This window comes from Oncorhynchus nerka, linkage group LG6 (genome assembly GCF_034236695.1).
Source record: "Oncorhynchus nerka isolate Pitt River linkage group LG6, Oner_Uvic_2.0, whole genome shotgun sequence".
NCBI lineage: Eukaryota > Metazoa > Chordata > Actinopteri > Salmoniformes > Salmonidae > Oncorhynchus > Oncorhynchus nerka.
In genome coordinates, this window is record NC_088401.1 from 41,932,446 (window position 1) to 41,947,934 (window position 15,489).

Sequence of the window (15,489 nt, forward strand, 5' to 3'; positions counted from 1 at the left end):
CCGTCGAACGAATGGCCATTCTGGAACTTTTAGGCCACTCTCATTTCGAACACCTCTATCTCTGCTGTCTCTCTCCTTCCGTTCTCCTCCCTCAGTCCACTCGTTCAGTCCCTTCCCATGCAGAGAGTGCAGGTCTTTGTGGAGTTCTAACCCATAGTACTATGGCTGGGGGAGTTGAGGCCACATTCTTTATCATGCCGCATTCCACTGTCTCTCACACACGCACACACTTACACATACTTCTGTTTCAGAGATCACCTCTCCATGGTACAGACGCAATTCAATTTCATTAATGCATGGCGGCATGGCATGGCATGAGAGACTTATCTTGGGAAACCAGTGCCCGGATGGACGAAGTGGGGGCTAAAAAACACTTCAGTTTATTACAAAAGCTCATTAAGGAGAAAGGGTTCTTTCTACACTGCTAGCCCCAAGCAGACAGACAGGTCACATATCCAGGGTGGCTCAATACAACCATGCCAGCCAGAAGAGGAGCTCTAGCCTCTCTCTCTAGCATCCTTTTCTTATCTCCATAGCATGCTAGCAGATACCTAAAGACTTGTAGTCATTGCACTACGCTAATGAGCATTAGCTCGCGAAATTACTTCTAATAGGCTTGTCATGATACCAACATTTTACAAACGATACGATACCAGGCCAAGTATCTTGATACCGAGTAGTATCTCAATAACACGGGGGAAATAAATCGGAGGCCTAGCATCGTGTTCGCCCCTTCCCCTGGACGCCATCACGTTTTTGAAATGTTCTCCACTGTTCATTTGCTAGTATTTGCAAAGGCCTACCTGTGATTTGGCTGGAGGAATGGGAGGAAGGAACATGCATCAGTGGAGGCTGCTGAAGGGAGGACAGCTCATAATAATGGAACGGCACAACTGGAATGGCATCAACACACACGCTCTCTACCACAAACACACGCACGCACTGCTCCCAACTTTTAAAACGTCAGGCGCCAAACAGAATTTACAGAGCACAATAAATAAAGGTTTGGTGTAGTTTTGGCTTCAATTAGGCCTATATAAATCCTACCTTTTTTGAAGCACTTCTCATGAGTAGCACACCCTTTCCCTTTCTTCCTGTGCCAATAAAATGTGCCTAAACTTACTGTCAAGTTACCAGGCTGTTAGCTAGCTAGGCACCATGACTGAACAACGTTGTTTGTTATCAAACCAATAATTAGCGACCTGGGCATTAGTTTAAAATGGCCTGCCACATGGTTTGTGAAATTATATCAAATGCGCGTGGAAAAAAAGGCATCTCCGGGAATATGGGTCATATTTGTTTTTAAACGTTTAGGCCAGAGACATGCCATTTTCCTTTGCTGTGAAGCTGCAGGCATGTCTGTAGCTGAGTGGTGCTCCATTTTCCCTATCTGACACCCAGGGGCTGCATGACAGTAAACTTGCAACGTCTACTCCGACTGGTCTTTGCTCTTGATTATAACCAGACCCTGATGAGTCTTCTGTTAGATTTATACATTTGTTACATTGGATCAGCGCGGAACTAGCAGTGTTGATACAATGTATGATTACACCTGCCACAAGTGATATGAGCATGAAAGTGAAGTGGATATCATTGGACCTCTAGTGGCTGTTGCTTCAATTCAACTGAATTTATAAACTAAACTGACTTTATAAACATTTTATAACAGGCATGTAAGTCAGTAGTATCATATGAAAGGGTACTAAGGTATTCAAAAATGTTGGTATCGTTGCATTTTGGTACCGTGATATTACCGTGGTACCGATATACTGTGCAACACTAACTTCTAGCTTCTGTCATACACAGACATGAAAATGGTATCCACGAGCTCATCTGACTTTGGGAAGTAGATAAAACGCCTCGTTGCCAAATCCTAAAGTATTCCCTTAATAGGAAGCAGAGTGATTCGGAGAGTCATAGCTTGCTCTATCCATCATCAGCTGCGTAGTCTCTCTCACCATGCGGAAGGCAGCACAGCAATGAGTTGCAGGGAATGTATTTCATGGTCTACTCTTGACCACGCTGTATTGTTTCTATGTGCAGTCAGCCCCATCTAGTGGTGATCAGTGGTAAATGCAGTTGAGGATATTTTCGTAATTACTTTTGTTCCCATATATGAATTGCACTTCCTCAGAAATGTTTATAGTAACTCCCGTCTATCTCATCTGTATGCAGTGTGTAAAATAATAATAATAATTTAATTCTCTCTCTCTCTCTCAATTCAATTTAAGGGCTTTATTGTCATGGGAAACATATTTTAACATTGCCAAAGCAAGTGAAGTAGATAATAAACAATAAAAATGAACAGTAAACATTACATTCACAGAAGTTCCAAAAGAATAAAGACATTTCAAATGTCATATGTCTGTATATCTCTCTCTGACAGGCTCTATAAGGCGGTAGAGGGAAGTGAAGGGGTGGAGCTTTATGAGCTTTCTGGAACACTAACTGAAGGAACCAGAGTAACAGGTCTGATTAGGTGAGTTGCTGCTACCCTCTCTGGGTGTGTCTTTGCCTTAGTGTGTGTGCCTGTTTGTATGTGCTTCCTGTGTATGTGTGTGTATGGAAGAGAGCTCAGGTAAGCCCTTTGTATTGTCTGTTAATCGTGGCTTAGTGTGTTTCTCCTTTCCTGTGACTTGCTTTCTTTTGTACATAGTAGGCCTAACTGGCTGACTAAGTGTTTGCTGAAATGGTATTATGTCTGTATGATATGCATCTACTGATTGCTAGTAATTCTAGAAGCCTTATTCGGCTGAATCTCAAGTGGCACCCTATAGTATTCCCTTTAGTTCACAACTTTTGACCAGAGCCCTATAGGCTCAAAAGTAGTGTACTATATAGGGAATAGGTTGCCATTTGGGACCGAGCCAGAGACTGATGGCACAGCTGTTGTCTTCTGGGATAGTTGAACTTTGATCTTCACTCTAGAACCTCAGCTCATATCCTAGCCTGACCCGGAACAGAACACCTGCCTTCAGACTGGAAGATCTCTGTCTCGGTCTCTCTCTCTCCTGCTTTCTCTCCCGCTATCTGTCTATCTCTATCTCTATCAACTGTAATGTGTAAAAGACAGACTGCCTGAAGGGCTTACAGAAAATGTAACATGTCAAATTAATTTTGTTTCCATCACTTTTTATTGAAACAAGGCAGGGAAACTTTTAATAGAGTCTTTAATGCATTAAAAGGGCTTGGTCCGTGTGTTAATGTGTTGCGTGGAGGGAAGACCCTGCTGTGCACATAAAATGACCTCAATGTTCCTGGGGAAGACACTGGAAAGATGGGTTCATATACTGTACACACACACACACACACACACACACACACAGTTGTAGCCTAGTCGTTAAGAGCGTTGCTGGTTCAAATCTCAGAGCAGCCTAGGTGAAAACTGTTGATGGGCCCTTGAGCAAGGCACTTAACCCTGATTGCTCCTGTAAGTCGCTCTGAATAAGTGCATCTGCTAAAATGTCGAAGAAAAAAGCACACACGCACGCACACATAAATACACACATGCGCACACACACACTTTATGTGGAAAGACTAGCCTCACATGAGAAGCATATGGCCCTGGTCTGGCTCTGTACTGATCCTGAGCTGTTCAAACACCGCACCTTCACCTTGACCTCTCAACCAACCACACGCTGAAATCTTTTGGAACTCCATCCGAGGCCTGTTAAGTCAGAGGTTCAGCCATTCAGGCGAAGGTTCCTGTGGTGCAGATATAGCAGCCTGCTTAGTTCCTCTGTTTAAGGTTAAGGCATCCAGTCATATCCAATCTATACTAAACTTTCTGAGGTATTTGAAAGAGATTTGGTCATCTCCGTGTAAATGGGACCAAGAGCACTAACATGTGAAGTTTATAGGAGCATGTCAAATGAAAGCTATATCTATATTTCTTTAAAAATAAGGCATGTATACATTTCTCAACCATCTTCCATCTTGATTTCATGTCAAACAGATGGAAAAGGGGTCTTAGAAAAATACCTCTGTCAACTAGAGGTGGAGTGAGCACTTTGGGGTAGAGGTCAGATGAAGTGAGGAAGAACAGATATCACTAAGGTTCTTTCTAGCAACAGAAATACATTGGCTGTTCAGATGTGTAGGAGGCGACTCAGCCTAGGAGATATGGTTAAATATCAGTGCTTGTGTGAAAATGTCTTTGTCTGAATGCTGCTGTGAAGAATTAAACTTGGTTAAGCTTTCATAGTGTCCGTTGAGATATTTACTCTGAGAATTAGAACCTAACAACACTAACCACAAAACCTTACACCAAGCCACTGAAACAGTATCCATCTCTTGCAAAAGCAAACAATTATTGCAAAACTCTTGTGTTTTTGCGTCAATACAGTACACACAAACCATCATTTGAATAAGCACACGAAGCACCAACTACACAAAGATAGTATAAATGAAAAACACTTGTGGCTTTTGCTTTATCTGTGTGCAGGGCATAGCAGTTTGCAATAAAGTTTTGTCATACATGTAGTAAACACACATACACACAGATATCCAAATGTGTAAAGTATGTATGTGTATTCTGAACATAACAAATAAGTGGAAAATGTTAGAACATTTTGAGAGAAAAAAATCTAACACTCAAACAACAAAAGCGCAGTAGAAGAAAACAAAAACATTTGTGCTAGAAAAAAAAGAACATAAACATCTCACCTTTGTGGGTCTGGCCATAAGACTTCATCCACATCACATGTAAACTGAGTGTAAAGCAGTGAGTTGTGTTTACAGTTTTGCAAAAAGTGTGTAATAAATTACAAACTGAATGTGCATTCAGCAAAGAATGTGCATTCAGTTTGGCACACAGTTTGGCACACAATAACATTGGCTAGTGTTATTGGTTTCAGAGATAGTGCTTCAATAATCACTGTTAGTGTTTAAGCATTCAGAAAAAACTGTAAATTCCGTTACCAAAAACCCAGATATGTTGAAGATATTTTCTCTCATGATGGAGGATAATGAAAGTTCACGGAAGTAACCTGTAAAGGTAGACCTATAAATTAGTTATAGGGTTTTTACTGATATCAATTTTGTTTAAGTATTATTAAGTGTTTAAAACTTGAAATTCACTTACCAAATCGCTAACAGAATTGGTAATGGAATTTCTGCAATTGAATTGGTGACAACGGGAAATCATAGTTGTCACAAACCACAGTTGGGTCAACTGCTACTGTCCTCTCGTCCACTGGCTGATAACTGTTTTCTTTCTCTTTCTGCCATCTGGTGATCAACACAAGAGTGTGAAAAGTCTGGACAACCCCTCCATCTCTCAATCCAATTCATGTCACCTCTCCCAACTCTTACTGACACCTACAGTACCCATGAGCCCCCTCTCTTTCCATTTACTGTAACCAGCATCCTCACCCACTGAGCACTGACCGACACCGGACTTCCATGGACGTTGAAAAGTAGTTGAAATTTGGTCAGTCCGCCCTGGCCGGTTTGGACCAGCTTTGATTTCAACGTCCATAGACATCTGGACCTGCCTTCATTTGGCCCAAACATAGACGTCCATGACTGGTTCAGATTTGTTCCAGTCCTGACCAGACCAAAACTTAACCATTCATAGATGTCTATCTTTCACAAGTTTGGACAGCACAGTACAGTAGAGTATTTTACAGTAAAGAAAAAAAGAGTATAGTACAGTACAGTCATGTAGAGTAGAGTTCAGTACAGTACCCAGTAGAGTGCACTAGAGTTGTGTACACTATAATGTACTGTATTGAACTATACTCTACTTGACTATACTGTACTTAACTCTACTGTGTTGTGCTGTACATTACTGTACCCTATGTAATCTACTGTAGTCTACTGAGCTCTACTGTGCAGTACTTTGATGTCCAAACTTGTGAAACTTAAATTATTATGATTGGTTCAAATTTGGTCCGGTTCAGACTAGGGCTGTTGCGGTGACCGTATTACCGCCTCCCCGGCAATCATGAGTCATGACCGCAGTAAAATTCCACGTATCATTGAGCCACGGTATCTCCTCTTATGCATAATGGTCTGATACTCAAACCTCTATTGTCCCTAGCCACTCTGACGTAAATGCAATCGAAAACCACATCAAACACTTATCAAAACACTATCATGCTTCCCGCTTATGGTTAGAAAGAAGCTTGTTCAGGCCACTTTTCTCTCTGTAATTGATTATGGTGAGTCCTCCTCTTACAGAGGCTGTATTCTGTTTATCATGCATCCTTGCGCTTTATTACAAATGCCAAGACACATTGCACATTGTACCAAATGGTAGGTTGGACCTCACTTTATATACTTTATATGCGCAGAAATATATAATATATATACATTTGTATGTGTTCATCTACAAAGCCCCTTTGAGTAAACTCCATTTTAGAATAAGCTGTAACGCAACAAAATGTCGAAATAGTCAATTGGTCTGAATACTTTCCGAAGGCACTGTATACATATAGGTAGGGATAAAGTGACTAGGTAACAGGATCGATAATTAACATATGTGATGAGTCAAAAATAATTTAAGCAAGAAGTCAATGCAGCTACAATGCTTGCTCAACTAAAAGTTGTGGTTATGCTGCGAGACTCAGGTAATTTGTGGTTTAATACGGTACCCCGCGTCACTACTTCATTGCTCCAGACCAGCACAAGGGGGAGTTAGAGCACTGATTATGCTTTTGGGTCCCAAGGCACTACTGTGTCTCTAACTGACAATGAATGGGCGACATAAACAACATGGAAACTTCTAAATGTGCACGATTTCAATGAACTGAATGATGAGGATGAAGAAGGTGATTGAATTTAGAGCAATAGTGTAAGAATTGCTATTCCTCTGTCCTGCAGACACACCTGCGCAGAAATGATACATTTGTATGTGTTCATCTACCAAGCCCTTTTGAGTAATCTCCCTCTTTACCTCTGTAGTCTGGTTTCCTTCACCACCAGCAGTTACCATACCCGGTCTGCTAGGTGGTTGTTACTTAAAATCCCCCGGACATTCACAGTATTAGGCAATACTGCCTTCTCTTCTTGTGCACCAGACGCATGGAATAATCTACAATCCATGCTTCATCTAGATATGTTAGTGACACTGAATGAATTTAAAGTATTGATGGGAGACTATTACGGAGGAGTGTAAATGTTTTTTTTAGGCTGGATCATGTTGTTGTATGGTATTGTTGTATGTTTTAATTCTGTAATGTATTGATTGTTGCTGCCTTCTTGGCCAGGTCTCCCTTGAAAAAGATACTCTGGGTCTCAATGGGCTTTTCCAAGTTAAATAAAGGTTAAAAAAAGAAAAACATACAACCAAACTGATTTATGATCTCTTTGGTACTTCCCGAGTGGTACATGCTCTGTTGCAGCCGGCCGCGACTGGGAGACCCATGTGGCGGCACACAATTGGCCCAGCATCGTCTGGCTTAGTGGAGGGTTTGACCGGCAGGGATGCCCTTGTCCCATCGTGCACTAGTGACTCCTGTGGCGGGCCGGGCACAGTGCACGCTGACATGGTCGCCAGGTGTACAGTGTTTCCTCCGACACATTGCGGCTGGCTTCCGGGTTAAGTGGGCATTATGTCAAGAAGCAGTGCGACTTGGCAGGGGTGTGTTTCGGAGGACCCAAGGCTCTCGACCTTCACCTCTCTCTCTCTCTCTCTCTCTCTCTCTCTCTCTCTCTCTCTCGGAGAAAAAGGGGTATAATTTGAACCATTAAATGAAAAATGACTAAAGAAATTATAAATCATTTTCTTTGGTACATCAATGGTCTAGCCTTTACTCCAAAATGAAACACATTTTGAGTAATCCCCTTTGAGTGTGGACTGTATTATTATGCATACTGGATGGACTGGTAACCTTATGCTACGCTCAAACATTTCTATCCACGATAGAACCTAGGCGATGCTGTATAGCCCTAGGCGATGCTGTTGGTTCATTGTTGGTTCATTGATTGTTTAGGGTATCTTACAGTTAGCTTACAATTATAGTGAAGTTGTATATGGTTTTGAATAGCCTAGTATTTCAAAAAATATTTTCATAATTAATTTGTTGACAAATGACCTTTTAGCTACAAAATATCTCACCACCATGCATTTCCTTCTCTCTCTCTCCTTTATTCCTTTCTCAAGCACACAGAGGGGCTGTTAACAGCTTCGTGAAATACGTTTCATTGCGTAAACATGTTCCTATCGATGTTCCAGAACAGATTTAACTTGGTTTCCCAAATGAAGCACTGGGTAGCTGCTGGAACAGGGCTGGAAAGTCCATGGCATACAGAGTTGGGGCGGAATATCACCTGTCGCACATCAAGAACATGCTCCTCAAGTGGTTGATGTGTGGAGTGAAATAAGTGTTCTTATATTTATTTCTTAGCTGCTCATATTAAACACAGCTCCCCTATAAAACAGAAGTAACCTATCTGGTATCATTTCAATCCGGACAAGCAGGAAGCGCCTTCATTTACAATTCAAGTGCATATGGATGATGTATTTTTTTCCCCTGTCCTTGTTTCTGCCCATTTGATAATGGACCATTCTAAATCTAAACTACACTGCTCAAAAAAATAAAGGGAACACTTAAACAACACAATGTAACTTCAAGTCAATCACACTTCTGTGAAATCAAACTGTCCACTTAGGAAGCAACACTGATTGACAATAAATTTCACATGCTGTTGTGCAAATGGAATAGACGACAGGTGGAAATTATAGGCAATTAGCAAGACACCCCCAATAAAGGAGTGGTTCTGCAGGTGGTGACCACAGACCACTTCTCAGTTCCTATGCTTCCTGGCTGATGTTTTGGTCACTTTTGAATGCTGGCGGTGCTTTCACTCTAGTGGTAGCATGAGACGGAGTCTACAACCCACACAAGTGGCTCAGGTAGTGCAGCTCATCCAGGATGGAACATCAATGCGAGCTGTGGCAAGAAGGTTTGCTGTGTCTGTCAGCGTAGTGTCCAGAGTATGGCGGCGTTACCAGGATTTCTTTGGGGGGCCGCACAGCCCTCCATGTGCTCGCCAGAGGTAGCCTGACTGCCATTAGGTACTGAGATGAGATCCTCTAACCCCTTGTGAGACCATATGCGGGTGCGGTTGGCCCTGGGTTCCTCCTAATGCAAGACAATGCTAGACCTCATGTGGCTGGAGTGTGTCAGCAGTTCCTGCAAGAGGAAGGCATTGATGCTATGGACTGGCCCGCCCGTTCCCCAGACCTGAATCCAATTGAGCACATCTGGGACATCATGTCTCGCTCCTTCCACCAACGCCATGTTGCACCACAGACTGTCCAGGAGTTGGCGGATGCTTTAGTCCAGGTCTGGGAGGAGATCTCTCAGGAGACCATCCGCCACCTCATCAGGAGCATGCCCAGGCGTTGTAGGGAGGTCATACAGGCACGTGGAGGCCACACACACTACTGAGCCTCATTTTGACTTGTTTTAAGGACATTACATCAAAGTTGGATCAGCCTGTAGTGTGGTTTTCCACTTTAATTTTGAGTGTGACTCCAAATCCAGACCTCCATGGGTTGATAAATTTGATTTCCATTAATCATTTTTGTGTAATTTTGTCAGCACATTCAACTATGTAAAGAAAAACGTATTTAATAAGAATATTTCATTCATTCAGATCTAGGATGTGTTATTTTAGTGTTCCCTTTATTTTTTTGAGCAGTGTATAATCATTTGGTGAGAGAACAGCTGTGCAGCCTGAGGTACTTTCTCAAATCATCAATAGCCTATAGTCGCACCATGCAGCCCACACTGTATATGTTTTGATTTCTAAGACATTCTAATGTTTGTATCATTCACAACTAAAGTTGCCAAGTAACTCTAAATCCAGCTATAGGACCTGTTTCAAATGATCACTTTTACGCTCCATATAGCCACTTCACATGCACACTTGCTATGGAATGGGAAAGCTGTCCTTTCTATTTTATTCAGGTATGTTCATTTATATTCTTCTTACTATAAAATCATATAATATAATAAATGACATTGGACTTATAAGCACTTATAAGCATCTTGTCGGCTCAATGAACAAGCCTACAGCATGGAGCATAGCCAGATAACATACAGTAGGCCAACTCATCTGTTCTTTAAAAATACATATTATTCATATCATTAGACCTGATTAAAATAAATAATACATTTATTGTGATGGTATATATTAAATTGATTTTACTAGACTTTTTAATTATAGATGTTCCAAAGTGGCAGAACTCATTAAAATGATAGCTAGTGTGTAGAATAATACCCAAATTTGCGAAGGATTATATTGCATATTTCTACCCTTTGTGCACCTATTTAAATCAAATCAAATGTTATTTGTCACATGCTTCGTAATCAACAGGTAGAGACTAAACAGTGAAATGCTTACTTTACAGGCCCTTTCCAACAATGCAGAGAGATAAAAACAAAAAACAGAAATATCACATTTACATAAGTATTCAGACCCTTTACTCAGTACTTTGTTGAAGCACCTTTTGCAGCCATTAAACCCTTGAGTCTTCTTAGGTTTGACGCTACAAGATTGGCACACCTGTTTTCAGGTGTGCACAGCTATTTTCAGGTCTCCAGAGTTGTTAGATCGGGTTCAAGTCCGGGCTCTGGCTGGGCCACTCAAAGACATTCAGAGTCTTGTCTCGAAGCCACTCCTTCATTGTCTTGGCTGTGTGCTTAGGTTCGTTGTCATGTTGGAAGGTGAACCTCAAATCAAATGTTTCTGGTCACATACACGTGGTTAGCAGATGTTATTGCGGGTGTAGCGAAATGCTTGTGCTTCTAGCTCCGACAGTGCAGTAATATCTAACAAATTACACAACATATACCCAATACACACAAATCTAAGTAGGCTGTATGTCGCGATGCTGCCATCTTCCTCGGCACTATCATCAGTCTCCCCCCTCTCTCTCTTTCTCTGTCTCTCTCACCCCAGTCTGAGGTCCTGAGCGCTCTGGAGCAGGTTCTCATCAAGGATCTCTCTGTACCTTGCTCTGTTCATCTTTCCCTTGATCCTGACTAGTCTCCCTGTCCCTGCCACTGAAAAACATTCCCACAGCATGATGCTGCCACCACCATGCTTCACCATAGGGATGCTGCCAGGTTTCCTCCAGACGTGACACTTGGCATTCAGGCCAAAGAGTTTTATCTTGGTTTCATCAGAAAAGAAAATCTTGTTTCTCATGGTCTGAGAGTCTTTAAGTGCCTTTTGGCAAACTCTAAGCGGGCTGTCATGTGCCTTTTACTGAGGAGTGGATTATGTCTGGCCACTCTACCATAAAGGCCTGATTGGTGGCGTGCTGCAAAGATGGTTGGCCTTCTGGAAGATTCTCCCACCTCCACAGAGGACCTCTAGAGCTCTGTCAGAGTGACCATGGGGTTCTTGGTCACCTCCCTGACCAAGGCCCTTCTCCCTCGATTGCTAATTTTGGCCAAGCGGCAAGCTCTAGAAAGTGTCTTGGTGATTCCAAAACTTCTTCCATTGAAGAATGATGGAAGCCACTGTGTTCTTGGGACCCTTCCCCAGATCTGTGCCTCGACACAATCATATCTCGGAGCTCTACGGACAATTCCTTGGACTTCATGACTTTTTGCTCTGACATGCACTGTCAACTGTGGGATATTATATAGACAGGTGTGTGCCTTTCCAAATCATGTCCAATCAATTTAATTTACCACAGGTGGACTCCAATCAAGTTGTAGAAACATCTCAAGGATGATAAATGGAAACAGGGTGCACCTGAGCTCAATTTCAAGTCACATAGCAAATGGTCTGAATACTTATGTAAATAAGGTATGTGTTTTTCCAAAAATCTGTTTTCGCTTTGTCATTATGGGGTATTGTGTGTAGATTGCTGAGGATTTTACATTTACATTTACATTTAAGTCATTTAGCAGACGCTCTTATCCAGAGCTTTATTTATCTAATCCATTTTAGAATAAGCTGTAACGTAACAAAATGTCAAAAAGTTAAATTGGTCTGAATACTTTCCGAAGGCACTGTATACATATAGGTAGGGATAAAGTGACTAGGTAACAGGATCGATAATTAACATATGTGATGAGTCAAAAATAGTTTAAGCAAAAAGTCAATGCAGCTACAATGCTTGCTAAACTAAAAGTTGTGGTTATGCTGCGGGACTCAGGTAATTTGTGGTTTAATACGGTACCCTGCGTCACTACTTCATTGCTCCAGACCAGCACTGATTATGCTTTTGGGTCCCAATGCGCTACTGTGTCTCTAAATGACAATGAATGGGCGACATAAACAACATGGAAACTGATAACTGTGCACGACTTCAACATTTAATTTAAATGAACTGAATGATGAGGATGAAGAAGGTAAGAATTGCTATTCCTCTGTCCTGCAGACACACCTGGAATAAACAGATATTTTTGTTACTTCTGGTCAGTGTTATTTATTAAAACTGTTACACAAAAGTTTTTATTCTAAGAGAAACTTGGACTACAATTAGGGTGTGGAAATTATTTTTCTCTTTCTGTAGTACTGTAGCCTACTCCCGACCGGCCACAATATACAGAGCCTGAGAGGCGCAGCGGTCTAAGACACTGCATCGCAGTGCAAACTGCGTTGCTACAGACGCTGGTTCAATACCCGTGCCGGCTGCGACCGGGAGACCCATGAGGTGATGGTAGGTATTTTGATTTCTCTCCCCCTAAAAACAGAAATAAATCATTCTAAATGACAAACTGGCTGTATTTACAAATTAGTAACAATGTTTCACCCCATGTTCAAGAATGGCCCTTTTCTCGCTCACTTTACGTTATTTGAAAACGAAATAATCTCCAAAATATTGTTATTTTAAAACAAAGCTATTATTATTAATTATTATTAATTAATTTAAAATAATATAAAAGCCCCTTTGTTACGCTCGTCGATGGAAGGATCGGACCAAGGTGCAGCGTGGTAGGCGTACATTTTAATTTCTTAAATGAACACCGAAAAAGGAGATTAGGAACCGGGTAAGCAGATTTGCAGCGGAATCCAATGAAGCAGTAGAGTGGGATCCAGGGCAGGGAAGCAGGACTGAGGAGATGAGGGACTGGAGACAGGTACCAGAGTCAGAGCAGACAGGATGAGTAGAGGCTACGATCTGGCAGTGTGGAAGTGGCAGGGCTAAGTATTTGTAGGGTTCTTGATTATGGAACAGGTTGCATGCTCTGCTTCCAGCACACATGTCACCACTCACACAATCACAGTCAATGAAGGCAAACCAGCAGAAAGAGAAACATTATCTGAGGGCAGAGATACGGGCGACAGCTGATGCATTGGTCCAGAGCCAGGCGGTATTGGCAGAGAGTTACTCGTCAATGGCGGAGAGTCAGGAGGAGAATGACGCGTTTAAGAGGGTGAGGAAAGAGATGGAGTCACAATCCATGCCAGGCAACATACCTGGCAACATACCCGGAGTCAACATACCTGGCGGATTCGTTAGGTCGTCGGTTCACTCTGGCATTTCCATTCCTCTTCTGCCAACAGAACTTGACAACTGCTCACCGGGCACAGCAAGGGCCGTACGGACCGTTATGCTGTTCTGCTATTCCAAGGATGTGTAACCGAAGAGAGGTACCACGGGTGGACATGGAATACCAACTGGGATGGATCCCGAGGCAAATGTGGCTTACCAGTGAACCTCCGGGTGTTCATCATTAATACAGTGTCTCAGAAGTTTCTGTCCAAGACTGATGCATCCTGAAAAAGCTTTAAAGACGAGTTAATGAGTACTTGAGGTCACGAGAAAGTCTGGACATGGCCTGCTCTCCCTTATGTAAGGAAATGTTGGATAAAGCATATACTGTACAGTACTGTATTTCTTCATCAGCATCTTTATACTTTCGTTAATAAAATAATGATAAAAATACTATTTCAAAATGCAGATCTTTATTTCCTCATGGATCCATAACGAATTACAATGGGAATAAATATCACTGAATTACAAGAACATTGGAACAAAGTAGGCTAATTGTTGCTTACTGGAAAATATTATTTCAAACACACACGGTCACGTTGTACAGTTCCATTATGGCTATTAAGCAGGACACTAGACTTGCCTAGAAGGAGGGTAGGGGGAGACTTCTATCGTCAAATGTATTTCTTAGTTGGGTTGGCTGTATCACAACCGACCGTTGTTTTCAGTTTAATCCACCAGAAAAGACAGAACAAATAATACAACAATGTTGTGGTTAAACTTAAATATCATAATTGATAAAAAAAGCATTATCAATCTGAACCTTTAACATGTGGCAGGGGGAAAAAGTATTATTACTATTATGTATCACATCCGACCGTGATTGGGAGTCCCATAGGGACAATTGGCCCAGCGTTTCTCTCCCTCTAAAAACAGAAATAAATGTTTTGGCCTTAACAAATATTATTTTTGCCTTTAATCTCCAAAATATCATTATATTTAATCAAGTTGATGGCACAGTCATATAACCCCGGCACCAGCATAAAACTCGTTCATGGCTTTGGATCAAAATAAATAAGTACCAACATTTTTTCTGATAGTCTTTAACAAAGACATGTTTTAGTTATTCTGAGCTGGACACCATGTACAGTAATATAATAGCCCATTATGGGCTATTAGCAGGACAATATACCTTTACCAACACCTCTCTGTTTTTTGATACTTTGTGCACGGCAATTGATCATCATCAAAAACTTTGGATGGGGCCTCCCGAGGGGTGCAGCGGTCTTAGATACTGCATCTCGCTCACTCTAGGTTAAATGAAAACAAAATGTAATTATTGGCGGAGAGTCTGTAGGCCTACCGTGAGTGAAATGAGTCTCACTAGTGTTAACTAATGTTCTGTTAAAAGTGGTGTAGGTCTTATTTATTTAAAAAGCATATTGAAGTTAGAAGCAATAACTTTTCCAGCATTATTTCTTGCTGCTATGAGACAAGCATGGGGACTGGTTGTCACGCCCTGACCTTAGAGCCATTTTATTTCCCTATTTGGTTAGGTCAGGCTGTGATGTGGGGTGGGCATTCTATGTTTTGTTTTCTATGTTTCTTTATTTATATGTTTTGGCCGGGTATGGTTCTCAATCAGGGACAGCTGTCTGTTGTTGTCTCTGATTGGGAATCATACTTAAGGTAGCCCTTTTTCCCTCCTTTCGGGGTGGGTAGTTAACTTTGTTAGAGGCATCATAGCCCTGTTAAGCTTCACAGTAGTTTTGTATTGTTTATTGTTTTTGTTGGCGACATTCTAATAAAAAGGAATATGTACGCTCACCACGCAGCATTTTGGTCCACTTCTTTCGACGGCCGTGACACTGGTCTTGAATAATCAATGAGATTTGGATTATTATTTTCACTGAATCTTCATTTGGGTATTGGTTACACTACAATTAGGGTATGGAAATGTTATGCACCTGTAACACTCGTCGTCATAAGGAAGAGTGGACCAAAGCGCAGTGTGGAAAGTGTTCATGATCTTTATTGTCAAGAATCACAAAAAAAAAAAAAACAATTGAAAAACGAAAGCG

General features: G+C 41.5%; 1 protein-coding gene across 1 annotated transcript in view; it reads left to right on the top strand.

Annotated features, from left to right (window-relative positions):
• The window catches only part of LOC115130454 (MAGUK p55 subfamily member 7-like), a 246,094-nt gene that overhangs the window by 50,180 nt on the left and 180,425 nt on the right, over window positions 1-15,489 (top strand). The window contains exon 2 of the mRNA XM_029661620.2: window positions 2,387-2,479. The gene's annotated coding sequence lies outside the window, so the exon portion shown is untranslated. The remainder of the gene's footprint in view (window positions 1-2,386; window positions 2,480-15,489) is intronic.